The 17,433-nt window shown below is 43.3% G+C and overlaps 1 protein-coding gene across 8 annotated transcripts in view; it reads left to right on the forward strand.

Annotated features, from left to right (window-relative positions):
• FYN (FYN proto-oncogene, Src family tyrosine kinase) overlaps nt 1–17,433 on the forward strand; it is a 216,096-nt gene that overhangs the window by 90,084 nt on the left and 108,579 nt on the right. For all 8 annotated transcript variants that reach the window (XM_088840619.1, XM_055433857.2, XM_055433858.2 and 5 more), the window contains one exon: nt 8,438–8,507. The gene's annotated coding sequence lies outside the window, so the exon portion shown is untranslated. The remainder of the gene's footprint in view (nt 1–8,437; nt 8,508–17,433) is intronic.

Consider the following 17,433-nt stretch of genomic DNA (forward strand, 5'->3'; position numbering starts at 1 on the left):
CCTTCTTTATGGTCCAACTCCCACGTCCATACATGACTACTGGAGAAACCATAGCTTTGGCCATACGGACCTCTGTCAGCAAAGTAATGTCTGCTTTTTAATACGCTGTCTAGGTTTGTCATAGCTTTTCTTCCAAGGGGCAAACGTCTTTAAATTTCACGGCTGCAGCGATTTTGGAGTCCAAGGAAATAAAATCGTTCACTGTTTCCCCATCTACTTGCCATGAGGTGATGCCATGATCTTAGTTTTTTGAACGTTGAGTTCTAAACCAGCTTTTTAACTCTCCTCTTTCACCTTCATCAAGAGGCCCTTTAGTTCCTCTTCACTTTTGCCATTAGAGTGGTATCACCTGCATATCTGAGAGCATCTTCTTATATGTTTACTGGCCATTTAGATTTCCCTTTTTGTGAAATTTCTTCTCAAGTATTTGCCATTTTTGTATTGGGTAGTCTGCCTTTTCCTTATGGGCTTGTAGGAGTTCTTTGCTGGATATATATGTTGCAATTATTTTCTTCACTGTGTGGCCTACCTTGATCCTGTTGAGGTGTTTTGATAAAGAATTCTTAAATCTAATACAGTCTAAATTATCATATTTTTTCTTCATGGTTAACACTTTCTTGTGTTTTAGTTTTTGGAACTCTTTACCTGTCAGATGATCTGAAGGTATTCTTTGTTTCCTTCTAAAAGTTTTATTATTTGACTTTTCACATTTATTTCCACCATCTGTCTGGAACTGACTTGCGTGTGTAAAGTAGAGATGAAGGTTCATTTTTTTCTTACAGATACACAGTGTATTCATTTCCTAGGGCTGTCCTAACAAAGTACCACACACTGGGTGGCTTAAGATAGCAGGAAGTGATCCTCTCAAAGTTCTGGAGGCCAGACGCCTGAAATCAAGGTGTGGGCAGAGTCATGTTCCCTCTAAAGGCTCTGAGAACGATCCCTTCCTCACCTCTTCCTAGCTTCTGGTGGTGGCTAGAAATCCTTGACATTCCTTGCTTTGTGACTACATTGTTCTGACCTCTGCCTCCATTGTCATATTGACTTTTTCCCCTTGTGCCTCTGTGTCTAAATTTCCCTCTTCTTAAAAGGGAATCAGTCATATTGAATTTAGGGTGCTGCTATAATGTCATTTTAACTGATTACATCTTCAGGGACCCTATGTCCAAATAATGTCACCTTCTGAGGTACTGGGGGGGTTGGTTAGGACTTCAGTATATGTTTCGGGGAACACAATCAACCCATAATACCCAGTAAACCCAGCTCCATTTCTTGAACTTCAGTGTCATCTTTGTCATAAATCAGGTGATTATCTGTGTAGGTCTATTTTGAACCTTCTTTTTTGTTCTGTTGGTCTAACTGTCTATGATACAAATACCACACTGTCTTAATTATTGTTATTTTATAATGAAATTTGGTATCTGATGGAGTAAGTGTTCCAGCTTTGTGGTTGTTCTTGAAGATTATCTTGGTTTGGGGCACTTTGCATTTCCATGTGAATTATAGAATCTGCTTGTCAATTTCTACCAGAAAAAGAAAACTTTTTTAAATCAAAATTGCACTGAAGATGCAATTTAGGGGAGAATTGACATCTTTAAAATACTGAGACTTTTAATCCATGTACACAGCATAACCCTTTATTATTTAGTTATTTAGGTATTTAATGTCTCTCAGTAATGTTTTTAATGGTTTTCAGTATTAAGGTCTTACACATTTTAAAATGTACTTTTAATTCTTTTTCTGAATTTTATTTTTTTCTTACACATCTTTTATTGGACTTATTCCTAGATAGTTGATGTTTTTGACGGAGATTTGTTTTGATGAAGTAAAAAGCAGAGGAAGAGAAGAAAAGCTTCTACTGTGTTTACTGCCTCGCATTATTAAGGAATTTTCCCACATTTGCCAAGCTTAGCAGGGCTAAGGTTTAAGTTGAGGTCTCACTGGGTCTAAGTAAGGGTCTGGCAAATAAACTTGTTAGTCCTTCAGAAATGCAAGGTTTAGAAGAGATGAAATGGTTGAAAACATGGGATCCTCAGATTTAAGTAAGATGGGTTCTTGGTAGAGAAATATTAGAGGCACTGACTTTGCCATGTTGCCACATGGAGAACCATGGCTGGAAGAGATGTTGAGGACACAATACAGATGTTGGATGGGGTAGGAGTCTAGTTCTGGGGTTTCCAGTGTTCTTAGAACACTGAGTTCCCCAGAATTGCTGAGTGGGACAGGAGGATGGCCAAGGTGATGGTGTTTTGAGTCCTTTCCTCCTTGAACTGTTCTGTTCTACTTTTATCTAATATGTTGGAGTATAGCATAAGTGTTGAAAATGCGCATGTACGCACATCTGCATGTGATTGCACAAGGTTTTATAATAAAAAAAAATAGCTTAAAGACTACCAGACTAGATATTCTTTAACATTCTATTCAGCCCCAGGATTCTGGGATTTTAATATTCTAGCCAGCCTACGTTTCAGGGACTCTGCAGACATCATTATTAACCTTGATCTTGGCAGCATGGTGATACTGTGTGCATATCCAGGGCCTTCCCAGGAGCCATTGCAGAATGTCTGTTTTAGAGGGTCTTGAGAGTGGTTATCAGGTTGGAAGAGAGCTTTGGGACTTGTCCAGCTGCATCATAGCAAAGCAGTGTTTTTGTTCAGACTCAGGATTGCAAATCACTAGAAACAGCTTCGTTTACTGGGGAAATCAGAAATGAGTATACTACGAAACAAAGTTTATTTTATTTTTACCTGATACCTAAAGAATGTGATCACCTGATAGAAACTCATTGCCCAAAAGAAAAGGAAGACATAATTCTTATATATACTTCATTCTCTTATGTCTTGTGGAAGCAGAATCTTTTTCCTCCTGACAGTCAACTAATGATTGCAGTGGCATTCACTTCATTTATTTCTTTCCCAAATAAAACATCAACATAGAGGTTTAAATATAACAATCATCATTATCATAAATAATAATTATTAATAATATATTACAAATTAATGATGTATAATAAATTATTATGTGGAGGAAAAGAAATTATATCTCTATAACTCTTACTGCTGGAGTTGATAGAGGTTATGGGGAGCCCTAAAGCCCCATCCAGGCCCTCCAACCACTCCTTTGCATGACAGCTCAACCACTTATGCCCAGGAGCCCTCCTGGGAGGCAAGGATAAGCTCATTTGCTGGTTGGGAGTGCCCTGCTGCTCCATGAGCCTGAGTGCCCCTCATCCTGGCAACAGCTAGTGAGAGAGAAGCAGTGGCCCCTTCTCGTCCAACTTTCCTGCCCTCTCATCCTGGGGCCAGTAACCCCATTGTGCTGGCTGAAGGCCCTCCACTCTCTTCTCTTTGTCTACCCATCACTTTTCTTCCACCCTTTACTCCCTCTCCAGCAAATAATAAAGCAAACAGCCACCACAGCCTCGCTTGAGTCTCCCCAACTTGTGGTGGTAAAGCCAGAAGGACCAGGGCCCCTGCAGGCAGGGAGAGCAGATGGGCCAGTGTCGCCTGCTCAGAGCACCCGTCTCCCTCCCCCACGAAGCAGGCCCCGTTTCCTAGTGAACTCTGGTTTTTCCTTCCCATCCTCCTCCCTTGCAATTGGGCTTTGTTTGCTCACTTGCTCGTTTAATGCATCATCCTGCCGTTTGGAACTCCTTAGTTTTGCAGACAGTTGACTTTGGACTTGCAGGGACACTGTCACATGCCCAGCTTGCACCTCACACTGCCCAGGACAGCAGTGGCCACAGGAGAGCTGTGGAGGGAGGGGAAGTCACCCTCTCTAGCCCCTGTCCCCTTTCCTTTGCTTTTGAAAATAAGACAGCAGAGACTCAAACAGCTGCTCCTTAACGGGTGGGCCCTACAAGCACTCTGGCTTTATCATCAGCCCTCACCAGCTAGAGGAAGACTTGGGATCCCCATTCCAGAACTAGCTAATGTGGTCCCAGAGGTGAACTAAAAAAGGATCAAGCCCTGTGAACGCAAAAAAATGACTAGAAGTGCCTCCTCTGTGTGAGGCAGTGGGCCAGGCAAGGTGTCAGTGGTTCAGAGATAGAGAGTAAGCTCCTGGCTCAAGGATCTGTCTCATTTCTGGTAGATGTGTAAACGGTGAGATAATTCCAGTGGATTGGACAAGAACTTCAGGGAGGGATTTATATTTCAGATGGGCTCGAGGGGCAGGTTGGGTCACCATTCTTGCAGGTGGAGGTAAGGGTGCATGGGAGGGAAGAACAGGGCAGGTGAAGGCCCAGAGGAGGGACAGGTGCTGGGAACAGCAAATGCTTTGGTAAGGCTGGGCATGAGGGAGTAAAAAGAAATGGGCGATAAGGCCGAGTAGGGTCTGGAATGATGGTGGTTGACTTGGAGTACAAAGCTGAAGAGTGTGAGGCTGTGTAAGTCTTTGGTCTTTCTAACCATGTCACTACCCTGAGATTCCTAGCGGGTGGCTTAGAGGCACTGCAGGGGCCAAAGGTTCAGAGCCCTTCCTTGCTCATTGTACTAGGGTGTTACCTTTCACTTAAGAGGGTTCCCATTGGCCTGTGCCAAGCACCCATTCACTTATCTAGTCCATCAGTCTGCCAATACTTACTGAGAACCTCCTGTATGTCTAGCCCGTACTCCATTCTGCTGAAAGATCGTGGAAGGTTTTGGTTTTTTGTTTGCGTGTTTCATTGTGTTTGTTTGTTTTTGTTTTCTGTACAGAAGGTTTTGACCCAGTGGCAGACTAGCAAGAACCATGGGTCAGCAACCTGAGTTATATTTCTGTCTCTGCCACCCACTCATCATAAATCCTTAAGCAAGTCTCCTGACCTCACTGGGAGTAGTTTATCACCTGTAAAGTGTAGAACTAGACTGGTAAATCGTTCCCAACTGAGACATTCTAGGACTGACATGATCAGTGCATGATCTATAATCCAAAACTTTCCTATCTGTCAACAGAGTCAGAAAAGGAGAGAGCAGAGGCAGAGAGGCCAGGTAGGAGGTGATGGCAAGAACATCTGTGGGGCACCTTAAGGATCTGAGTGAGGCCTTTCACTTATTCATTCAACAAATGCAATACTTAGCGCCAGCCATTGCCCTGAGCATGGAAATATTTCAGTGACCAATACAGAGCCTCTGCTTTCAAGGTACTTTCTGTATAGAGGGCAGTGGTGGGACTGGGAACAGGAGTGACAGGTTGAGAGATGTAGTTTGAAATTAAGAACAAAGGGTGTTAGTTGGAGCTGTGGAAGTGTGTGAGGTACCAGAGAAGAGAAAGGACAAAGGTTTAGAGGGAAAGAGAAACCTGGGATGGTGGAACCTAAGGAACCTTCTGTGGAAAGCCAACTAATGTTCACTCCATGATGGAAAACACATTCTGTGTCATGCCAAAACAACAAACTTATCCTCCTAAATATCCTGGTGTGGCTGTGAAGCTATGACACTAAAGAGAAAATGTCTGTTTAGACACTCAGTTCTCCTCGACTGCATTGTTCCTATATATGAAGCAAAATGACACCAGAGCCATGTGAGGGTTTATATTATATAATGTGAAGTGTTAGTCACTCAGTTGTGTCCAACTCTTTGTGACCCCATGGACTGTAACCCACCAGGCTCCCCTGTCCATGGAATTCTCCAGGCAAGAATACTGGAGTGGGTTGCCATTCCCTTCTCTGAGGAATCTCCCCGACCCAGGGATGAAACCTGGGTCTCCCGCATTGCAGGCAGTCTCTTTACCAACTGATCAACCAGGGAAACCCTGGGTTAATATAATAACAGATCTATTTGGTTTCCTCAGAAAGGTCTCTAATAAGTTCCAATGATATGTGAAAGGAGTGTGGGCAGCTGCCTAAGTTGCTAGCCCTTTAAATCTTTTCCCAGAGCAGCTGTCTCTCTCCCATTCGCTCATTCTCTATCTCTCCAAGTTATTGACATGCATCCAGAGAAGATTCTGAGAGCCTCAAGCTTTTCCTTATTTACCCTTCAGTAATTACATATTACAGGTTGCTTGCTCTATGAGAGTATGGGGCTGAGCAATTAGTTTCCCATTGTCTTTGCAGGAAATGACATCCATGTGACTTCTGCAGAAAGCAACTGTTGACCACTCTGGTTAAAAGAATTTGGAAAGCATTCAGCACTTCCTCTGGTTGATCATTCAGACTGGCTGATTGGGAAAGCTTTTGGAAATGTGCAGAGCGAATAATGGTTGACAGAACCAGAAATACTACTGGATCAGTCCTTGAGCAAAAGAGACCTCTGAACTGTTCCTTTGGTCTCTCAATGCACTGACTTGTGTGGGGCCCTTCACTGTGTGGCTCAGCATGGTGCCTCAGCATTTTATTCCTTTTATAATACTTACTGGGGAATGATCAGTCAGGATGCTTTCCAGCTGCAGATAATTGACAATCCAATTTAAGGAGGTCTGTGCAATTTGAAATTTATTGAAAGTCCAGTAGCTCTGCAGACTTTAGGGTTGACTGAATGCAAACACCCCCAACTCTACTTTCCTGAGTTTCTTCTCTGTTTACATCCTCTGTGGGCCAACTTTTTCTTGTTGGAGCAAGATAGCTGCAGAAGTCCCAGATATCACATCCCACACAGCATTCAGAAGGAGGAACTTTCTCCCAGAAGAATGAGGAGAAGCTCCCAGCAAAACGTTCTGCATCTGTTGTTGGCCTGGATAGGATCACATGCCCAGTCTTGAACCAGTCGCTGGCAACAGGAATGAGTTTCCCTTAGATCAGCAGTGAATCTCAAACTGTAGCATGCTCACAGGTCACTTGGGATCTTGTAAACAGCTTCCAGCTCAGTAGGTTAGGGGCAAGACCACAGAGCTGACGTTTCTCAGAAACTCCCAGGTGATGCTGATGTTGCTGCTGGGCACACTGAAAAGCTTAGACCATGCAGGTCCCCAGCCCACCCCGGCTGGGAGTGCTGTCACCTGCCCACAAGGACTGTGGCTGGAGAAACATGGGGGATCTGTTAGGAAGAAGGAATAGGGAATGGCCCCAGGCAAATAAAAACTGTATCAGAGATACTTGTATCCAGTGCATAACAAGAATGTTACCTTTAAAGCAGGAGCCACAGAAGTCTATGATACAGCAGAAGAAACAAAAAGTACTTGCAGCTAGGTTTGGTGTGGGAGCACCTACAAACACCTTATTATTTATTTATTCTTGAGGTTGTACACATTGCCATTTTTGAAACAAAAGATTATAGTCATGCTGCTTTCTTGATTCTCATTCAGCTATTTTTATTTAATGCCATATACCTAATGTGACTCAAAGGGAACGAGTTCAAATGAAGTGGATTTACATATCCTTACATATAAAAGAGTGTCCCAAGTCTAGCCATTGTGGCTATCTTAGTCTTAGTTACTGGGAAGGGAGGGTACACTCCCACTCATCCTATGAGTCACTTAACATGATGTCAGGGCATGGAAGATGCGGTCTGTCAGTGGTGAATTTCTGCCAGTGCAAATGGTCACAGTGCCCTTATACGTGATGTTCAGTGGAGAAAATCATTATGCGCTCTACATTGAAAAGGAAGAACTATTTTGTTATCTTGTGTGTGTGTGTGGGGGGGGGGGTTCTTGGCAAAAGACACACAGAAATCCTGAAGTGCTGTAATTTGGGGAAAAAGACTGTTAAGACTGAAGGACCAACATTCCTTCTGATCACAGACTCAGGAGGGCCCAGAGTGGAATATGCTGCCAGGTGTTGAGTAAACCCATCTGGGTGCCATCTCCAAAATCACATGCAAAGACAGCACTCTGAGGGAAATGGAGTTTTCCTGCTCCATCTGCTTGACCCGCCCACTCTGAAACCACAGCCTCGCATCTGTGAGACCTGTGGGAGGGCAGAGCAACTCTTACTAACTGTCCTCACCGACACAGGTCACCAAAGTGCCTGTCCTTAGGGAATTACCGACCCTGACACCTTCAGGGATTCTCAGCTCCTCTGGACCAGCTGGGGAAACCTGCTGGGCTCCAAGCTCCAGCAAGGCAGGAACTGTGCTCGTTACACACCAGTGCCCCATGGATAGGCAGGATGACCGAATAGGAAGATGTTCAACCCCACTGACCGACCATTCACTCTTTAAGGAGAAATAAAAGATGGGAACATTTTGTTGTGTAACTTCAGTAGTTTATCAGCTAAATATATAATGTTTAGGTGTCCCGTCCACATATTTAGAACCTCAAGGACTGCCAGTTAGAGATGAAATAATATTAGCTGATCCTGTGTTCTCCAAGCAAGGTGGCGCTATGATTCATCAATTGGTTCAAACGATGTTGACGAATGTCTTCCTACTGTGTGCACTGTGAAGCATGGCAACAAGAGTTTGGTCCATGGATGGGTGCCCAGAATAGGGAAGACATTGTGGTTTCCAGAAGGGAAACACAATATATGCTTACTTATTTCTGCCTAATGATGCATTTTTCCTTTTGTTGTGGTATTTTTCAGGACCAGTCCAGCAGCTGTATTAGAAGACATGTGGTATATATAAAGTTTGTGATCGTCGGGGGAAATTTTGGTAAGTGTCGCTGCCTTTATCTCTGATACCTTGTGAAGTACATGGTGCTCATAAAGGGAAGCCATGGCTTTGTCTCTGCATCTTTTAAATCTGCTCTGCACTTGACAAAATGGATTTTATAATTAAATGTGACACTCAATTGGTGTTTTCTGACAGTACGACATTTTTTCTTGTCATTGCTGGTGTTATTAAGCAGTATGGGGTTTTCTAAGATATAATAAGTCTAGATTTTAGGAAACCTTCCAGATGCAGGATGAAGAATACCCTGGACCATTTAGCTTATGTTCTAAGTCACCCATGGAATATGTGAGTAATTAACTTGCAAACCAAAAGAAGTAAAAAGAAAAATGTTTTTAGGTTTCCAGAGCAGAGAGATCCTTCTGGTCTAATTGTTGAAATGAGGGAGAAACAAGCAGTTAGCTGCTTGGGGAATGGGACATGAAAGGGAATTAAGAATCCAGCATGCCTCATCCCAGCTTGGGACCAGCAGAGCAGTGGTCTGAGACCAGGAACGTTAAATTCAGCAGTCACCCAGAAGACCTTGCTAGCAGTAGTCAAAAGGACAGGAGACATGGGTTGAAACCCAAGTTCTACACTTACTATTTGTTATAAAACCTCACTGAGCCTCAGTCTCCTCATCTGTAAAATAAGGCATATAATATTACCTACCTCCTAGGGTTGTTGTGAGAATAAAGTAAGCTAAGTAGTGCAGGGATGCTCAATAAAGCAGTTTTTTTTTATTTATTTTATTGAAGTATAATTAATCTACTGTGTTAATTTCTGCCATACAGCAAAGTGATTCATATATATATTCACATATATATACATTCATATATTTTTTCATGTGTATATATGTACACATTCATATATATTTTCATGTATATATATATCCATATATATATATACATGGATATATATATACACACACACATTCTTTTTCATATTCTTTTCCATTATGGTTTATCACAGGATATTGAATTTAGTTCCTTACTCTATACAGTAGGACCTTGTTGTTTATCTATCCTATATATAATAATTTGAATTTACTAATCCAATCTCCCAATCCCTCCCTCCCACTTGGCAACCACAAGTCTACTCTCTGTGTCTGTGAAAAGCAGTTATTCTGGATAACAGAACACCCTTGTTTGGAAACTGGACATTTGCCATTGAGGTCAAGCCAGTAAAAGGTGTGTGTGTCTTCCAGAAGAAGAGACGTTGAAGAGGGGCTAGTCACCCCTGTTTGCTATCACAAGGGACATCACAGCTGGTCACCACAGCCCCTTCTCTAGCGTCCACTGCATAGCAAGCAGGGGGAAGCCTCAAGACATTTGCCTTCTTCTCTCACCCTGTCAACCTGTTCTTAAAGCAGCTTAGCTAATTTATAAGTCCCCTTCCTGCCACCTTTGCAGCCAGGTGTGGTCACATTGTCTTAGCTTTGTTCAGTTTGAGAGCTAATGTTATTTTGAGTCAAAATGATGAGAAGAGAAAGACAGGTCAGAAGGAGATGGTACGCTTGGTTTAGATCTCAGTTACCATGTTGAGGCTCTCATTTCCAAACCTTTCTTTGGTCTTTTTTGTCTATGCTTATTATCAGGCTTCACAGAGATTCAGATACTGGGCAAAATTTTTTTTAACTAAAGTCCATATTTATTCACATTTCCTTAGTTTTTTAATTTATTTATCTATTAATTGAAGGATAATTACAGAATTTTGTTGGTTTCTGCCAAACATCATCATGAAGGGCAGAAAATTTTGAGCTTTAAGGCTTTAGGGTGGGGCCCTTTACCAGAAGTTGGGGAGAATCAAGCATGTCACTGAGATGAGCTCATGGTTAAGATTGGGTGTCCAGAGGTGGCAACCCTCCAGTTTCAGGGCCTCAAAGAGATGGACATGGCCTCAGGAGTTGTCTGGTCCAGTCTTCCATTAACAAAAAAATAAAACTCTTCTGCAGAATTCTTGACAGAGGGTAGTTCACATTCTTTCAGAGGTGGGGTTTGCTACTGCACAGAGGAGCTTTCTCCAGTTAAAAAGCAATTCAGGGCACAGGGAAATATAAAGGGGTGAGAAGATTGTGCTGGCTTTGACTGTACTGGTATGTATACAACTGTAGGCTTTTGTGAAAACTCACATGGCTGTACAACAAAAAGGGTGAATTTTGCTATAGTTAACTAAACCTTAATTTTTTTAATGGAGAAAAGAACGAGCAACTAGACAAGTACCTGGACATTAGCTCAGATTATTACAAAGAAAGAAAAAGGGAAGGAGAGGAGGGAGGGAAGAAAAGCTGTCTAGACCTTCTATTGATCTACAGCATGTGCTCAAGGAACCCGGCTTGGTCTGTCTTCTTCCTTCTTTTCAGTGTCAGATCTGGATGGTACCTGGCCTGCAGAAGGCCTGAGCTGAGTATTTATTAAACCATCGAGGGCCCTGAGTCACTCTCTAAGCAGGTGGGACAAACTCACTTACTTTCCCACACATCGCCCACTGGATATTTGAAGATGCTCTCCTTCCTCATTCTTCTTCTCTGGGCTGAGTTTAAACCATCTTTGTTCTTTGATTCTTCATCTCCTGATGTGATTTTCCTTTCTCACCCTGCCAGATACCTCTCCTGATTTGCTCCCTATGAGTAGTCTGGGGCTAAAAACTCAGCCTCTGAGGGGATCTGGACCCCAGAAGGAACACAGTGGGCCCCCACTTCTGTCAATGGTGTTAATAAACAGCAAGCCTTATCCCCTTCCTTACTAAGGGCTTGGTAACTGGACCGTGAAGGATTTCTTACCAGTAGTCTTCTAAGAATGGAGCTCCTAAAAGTAGGGAGGCTAGTGGCCCATCCAAGAGATCAGGTGGCAGCAAACCCAGCCTCATCAGTGTCTTGACTAAAATGAAGCCAGGTCCTGCCCCTGGTTTGAGACAGCAGCGGTGTCGTTTATAAGTCTTTCTGAGCAGTACTGTGTTACAGGTCCCACTTCTTCACCATGAGTCATGCTGCTGCTGCTGCTAAGTCACTTCAGTCGTGTCCGACTCTGTGTGACCCCATAGACGGCAGCCCATCAGGCTGCCCCGTCCCTGGGATTCTCCAGGCAAGAACACTGGAGTGGGTTGCCATTTCCTTCTCCAGTGTGTGAAAGTGAAAGTGAAAGTGAAGTCGCTCAGTCGTGTCCGACCCTTAGCGACCCCACAGACTGCAGCCTACCAGGCTCTTCCATCCATGGGATTTTCTAGGCAATAGTACTGGAGTGGCATAGCAAGTTAGAAATTCTGAAAATTAAGCTTATAGATGCCTTGAAAAATCTAGACTTTTTTTTCACCCTGGCAATGCCTTGCAGAGGACATTTAGCAATGTGTGAAGACATTTTTTGTTGCCACAATGGGGGAGGGTGGGTATGTACTATTGGTGTCTAATGGATGGAAGCCAGAGATACTGCTAAAGACCCTAAAATGCACAGGACATCCCCCTACACACACACACACACACACACACACACACACGATCCTGCCCAAGATACATCCCCCTACACACACACACACACACACACACACACACACACACGATCCTGCCCAAGATGTTAGTAGTGCTGAGGCTGTGAAACCAATATGGAAATAATAATTTTTTAAAAAATCAATGTCTAAGGTACTCATTATTTTGAAGGTTTAAATTTTTTAATGTTTTGACATTTAATTAAATGTAAATATATAACTAGAAAACATAAAGAAGTTTGTTTAAAGAATCACAAATCTGAAAGGGCTCTTAAGAGGCTGCATCACCACAAACTCCAAGCCAGAAATGATCTAAATGAATTCAGACAGATGGGTGTCTGAAAACATGTACTGAGGACTGTCAGCTAAAGCTGAAAACGAGACTCACACAACTTGGTTCCAGCATTCACACAAAAGAGATTGGCTCATGTTTTAAATTTCAGCCCGGCTTCTTCAGATGTGTTTGTCTTCAGATGACCTCTGAGATGAGGCGGTATTTCAATCTGGGTTAGCCCATCCTTTTGAATCAAGGGTGTGATTCTGGTGTGATGAGAATGTGCTTAGGGAGGAGAGAGATCTCATTACAGATGATTGAGATTGGGTATTTTGGTACTCAGGGCTGTTTATTTGCATCAATTTCCTAGTGACAGTACAATCTGGTTTAACTGGGAGTTGTTGTGAGCTTGTGTAGCCCGATATGGCTACATTTGCCGAAGCAGGGAGATTAAAGCAACATATGTCAAGTTGTGATATAGGACAATCCACTTGAAAAGGCTTTAATTATAGGGCCTATTTTGGGAGGGTAACTGTGCTTTTTGTGAGGTGTATTTTGGGATCCGCTAACCCAACTTCAAGGCCAGTAATATCTTCCCAGAAAGGGTGTGGTTGTATGCTTGTTGCCTAAATATTTTCTTACCAAAAGCTTTGGTATTTGGTACTTTCCTTCGACTTTACTCCCCTTCATTTTTCTTTTCCTGATAATCTTTTCTCTTGCAAAAATGCTATGAAAATGCATTCTGGGAAGCTGGAGAAGAGAAGGATGAAAGATCTCATTTAGATGGCCAAGTCCAGAGATTTAGGGACGTTACATTATCAGTCTGCTGTTTTTAAGATAAATAGAATTTGGAGGAATGCCCCAAAAGTAATAGTAAGCAGAATCACGGGAGACTATAAAAACGACACGTTGGGGGAAAATATTTTACTGTATGTGTCTATTAGCAGAACTACACACTTACAGCTACTTGTTTCCAGCACCCCTTTTCCAGCCCGTAGGTAATTCTTGTGGGCCATTTCAGTGTTCTTTGGCTAATGACCTGGAGTGAGTTATCTGGTTTCACTTTTGTTCTTTGAGATTCTTGCCTTTTTCCAGCCCTGCCTCTGGTGCCTCAGGTGAATCCCTCTGTGTGTGTGTGTGTGAGTGAGTGTGTGTGTGAGTGTGTGTGTGTGTGTGTGTGTGTTGGGTCGGGGGATGGGGAGGGTGGGGCATTGTCTTCCTGCCTAGCTCTTTGGGTGGCTCCCACACACTAACCTATGTGAACCGCAGCTCCACTCTCCCCTTTATCAGGGCGTACAGATTGCGTGCAGCAGCCCTGCCCAGTCTCTCAGATGCCCTTTTGTGAGCTTCACTGGAAGCTTTAAAGAACAGAGTGGTATGACGTGTTGAAAGCCAGCCCTGTGCATGCTGGCCCTGCTCTGGTGTGCTTGAGAGCAGGTGCACCAAGGCTGAGCAGATGCGTCAACCTTGTACTCTTCATCTTTGAAGTAATTCACACAATCAGTTATCCCTTGCTCTCTAAGAGAAGTGTTCTTCTGTCTCCAGGTCAGTTTTGGCACCCTCCTAAACCAGCCTCTTTGAAGCTGCACTGAGGCTGCCCTCCTGCCTGTCTGCCCCAATAGCTCATGTACTTAGAATCCACTCTAAAATTCACACTGTTATGTGGTTGTTACCTCCAGCAACACTTGTAAACCAGAATATCCCACTTATGGAGGGAAAACATTTTCAGAATAAGTAGCTGACAAGTATTCTAGTACATGACTGGAGAGCTGACATTGTGTCATACATCTCATCTAGGATCCAGGTGATAGGACGCACCCACCCCCCAAGCCCTGCCCGTAATTGGCAGGCTGCCCACATGTGAATGCCCGTGATGATACCATTTGTATAACCCACTTAGGTTCATAAGAAGCTGCCACGCATTTGCTCCTCCCAAACCACTTCTTAGGGGTGGAGCAGGTGCCATGCCCAGATAAAATCTGATGCTCAGAGACTATCGCCTTAGTCTCAGGCAGGGGGCATTTGGGAGTGCAGACATGTTTGTTGTCCTGCTCTCAAAGAGCAAGTAACTACTGGCATGTGGAGAGACAGGGGTGGGGCAGGGGTGGTACGTGTCCTGCCGTGTTTGGGACAGCCTGCCCAGTGAAGAATTGTCCCCGATGCAGCATGCACTGCAGCCCTGCTGAGGAGCACTGCTCTGAGGTTGAGTGGCTGCTATACAGCAGAGTGGGGCTCATACCCACTCTCTCTCAATCCAAGGTCTCTATGTCCCTCTCCACGTTGGAGACATCACAGAATTCGTTCCCACTTCTTTGGAAGTGCGCACTGCAGTGAAATTGAACTCAGAGTAGCTGTTCCTTGGATTGTGCCATTGCTACTATAGTGCCAGACCTCCGCTACAGCATCCTGCAGGGGAAGCAGCCTCTCTGGGACCTCAGTGGCCCAGCCAAGCAGCACCCTGTGCCTGGCATTCCTCTGTCTATGCCCAGCGCAGGTGGGGAGAGAGTATGTGTGTATTCTCTTTGGAAGAGACCAAAGAGGATGCTCCACCCAAAGCCTTTGATCTAGTCTTACTGGCTTACAAACCATCCACAGGGGCAATTAGGTTTCAGTGTTAGGAGTTTTTGATATGATAGCTTAGGCTTCCTATCTACCTGCTGCACTTCTACAGCCTGTTGGAGCTTTGTTTAAAGTTTGGTTTTGATGTCAGCCAACAAAGAAGCCAAGACAGTGGCTACATCAGTTTGAATGAGCACACATGAAAGTTGATTAACGTGGTAAAAATAAAACCACGTTGAATGAAAAGGCACACAGTGAAGCTGACTTGAATATAAACGTTGAAGGGGTTATGTAAAGGGGAGGAAGTGATAGTGTCTGATCTTTTTTTTTTTTCTTCTTTCCTGGCTTTCCCCTCCTTCTGTCTCTTCCAGATTCTATCTCAACTTTTTATTTTGAAAATTTGCAAAGCTACTGGCTTAGGAGAATAATAAATACCTGTATATCCTTTATTTAGATTCACATGTTAGTCTATATTTGCCATATTTACCTTTTTATCCCAATATATGTAATATATATAATTATATGTAACATATGATATATAATATATATTATATGTAGTATACGTTATATAAATTTTGCAAAACCATTTGAAAGTTGCAAACATCTTGACCCTTTGCCTCTGAATAGTTCATCATGTATCTCCTAAATATAAGGACTTTCTTCTACATAACTACAATACTATTAGCTAATAAGAATTGAAACAATAATTCTGTAATATTATCCAATACTCAGTCCATATTCAAACTTTCCCAGTTGTCCCCGGCTGGCTGTGGTATAGAATGTCCTGCCTTCTGAGCTTGTCTGTTTCTTCACAGGGTTATTTAACTTGCTCCTCACTTCCTGAAAACTGTTAAGTCTAGAGGTTTGATATTAGAAGCAGGTGAAACCTCTTTTGGCAAGAATTCTTCATAGGCGGTATTCCATCCTTGATGTTACATCATTCACAGTGCTCAGTCTGATCTCATAGATCAGGTGGTAACCAGACCTCACCAACGTCCAGAAGCACTTAGAGTCAGTAAGGCATCTGTGGGCTGGTACCTGGGTCCTTTGTCAGCATCCTGTCCCCCACCTACCTTTCATCCAGAGATTTGAGTATCAGTGAATAATCCTAGCTTGCATCAACTATCACACTGGGATAGTGTCTGATAGTTTTTATCATTTGCTTTCACTTCCTCAGTTCTTTATAGTGAATGATCTGGGCCTTCATATTTTTCAGTGATGATTTTTAAGCCGCTTCCTTGGTAGTCAGCTCGATGTTGCTGTGATAATAGATTGTGCTAAACATTTTCCTTTCTCACCTTCAGAATAGGGAGTAACTTGCGCAGAGCATTCACAGTGCACCAGGGCCACACACACTCCTTACCTATAGAACTGCTTTCACTTTTCTCCCTCGCAACAGCTCAGACTAGCAAGCAAAGTGACTTGCTCAGAGTCACCCAGCTCCCGCAGTAGAGCCAAGATCAAGCAGATTTGTCAAGAGTTTCCTACTCATTCGAGTTCCGTCCGACCCCCAGTCCTGGCTGTCTCCCACCCTACAGTTCTTGCCTTAGATGAATGCCTGCCTGACTGGTGGGTCCATGAACAGGGAAGGTCAGTGAGGGAGGTGCTGGACAAACACATACCACCCTAAAAGGGCCAGGTGCTACTGGGTATCTGGCAGATGTGGCTCAGTAACACCAGTGATCTCCATCTGTGTGTTAACCATTCCAACTTTTCAATATTGGCAACTAATTTATATATTCTGATACTTTTTCAGCCAAGTCGTCAGTTTTCCCCACCAGCACGGCTGCTGGCTGAGATTGTCTTGACTCAGCCTGGCTTTGCTTAGAAGTGGAATTCGTGGTTTGTCTGTTTTTAACACCCTTTTTAAAATGGGTATTACTATTCTTGAGATGGGATGCTTTTTTGATTGGGGGGAGTGTTTTTTTTTTTTGAAGAGGGAAAGTCGGTCTTCAGGGAAGTGTTCTTTAATTTATACATTATTATAAAACCTTCATTTTATAGGATTTTCTTTTTCACGGAATCAACACAGTTCATTATTGAACTGCACTTTCACACAGATGGTTTCAGAGAGCTAGAACAGATACGGGGTGGGGATTGGGAAATGGAGAGGTCCCCCCAGTAGGCAGGACGACTGGCTGGCTTCCCTGGACCAGGACAGGGGAGACTGGACTCCTCAGTTTCTGGGGATCTGCTCTCCACGTGTGCACACACAGCAAGCGCCCTCCATGTGTGCACACACAGCAAGCGCCCTCCACATGGACACACACAGCAAGCCGGCAGCTCCTCAGACATAAACACAGACACACTGAACAAAAATGGGATTTCTTAACTAGTAGGTTAATAGCACAATCATAGATGTTTCATTCGTAGCTTTGAAGGAAAGCAAATACACTTCCCTCTGAATATCATCTGTAGAATTTTTTTTTTTTTTTCCAAAATGTTCTCCGAGTCCTTGCCGGGCAATGAAGACTGTTTCACCCATCATGTTCTCCTTGTTCTCGTGTTTGTTAAACTGTGTTAAGGAGTGACAGAAGAACCTGCAAACTTGTTCCTGTGAGAACTGAAGCAGAACTGACAGATAAACAGCAGCACTTCTCAGGATGGGCCTCAGTT

This window comes from Moschus berezovskii, chromosome 10 (assembly GCF_049115385.1).
Source record: "Moschus berezovskii isolate FMDL1 chromosome 10, NW_MosBer_1.0, whole genome shotgun sequence".
Lineage (NCBI taxonomy): Eukaryota > Metazoa > Chordata > Mammalia > Artiodactyla > Moschidae > Moschus > Moschus berezovskii.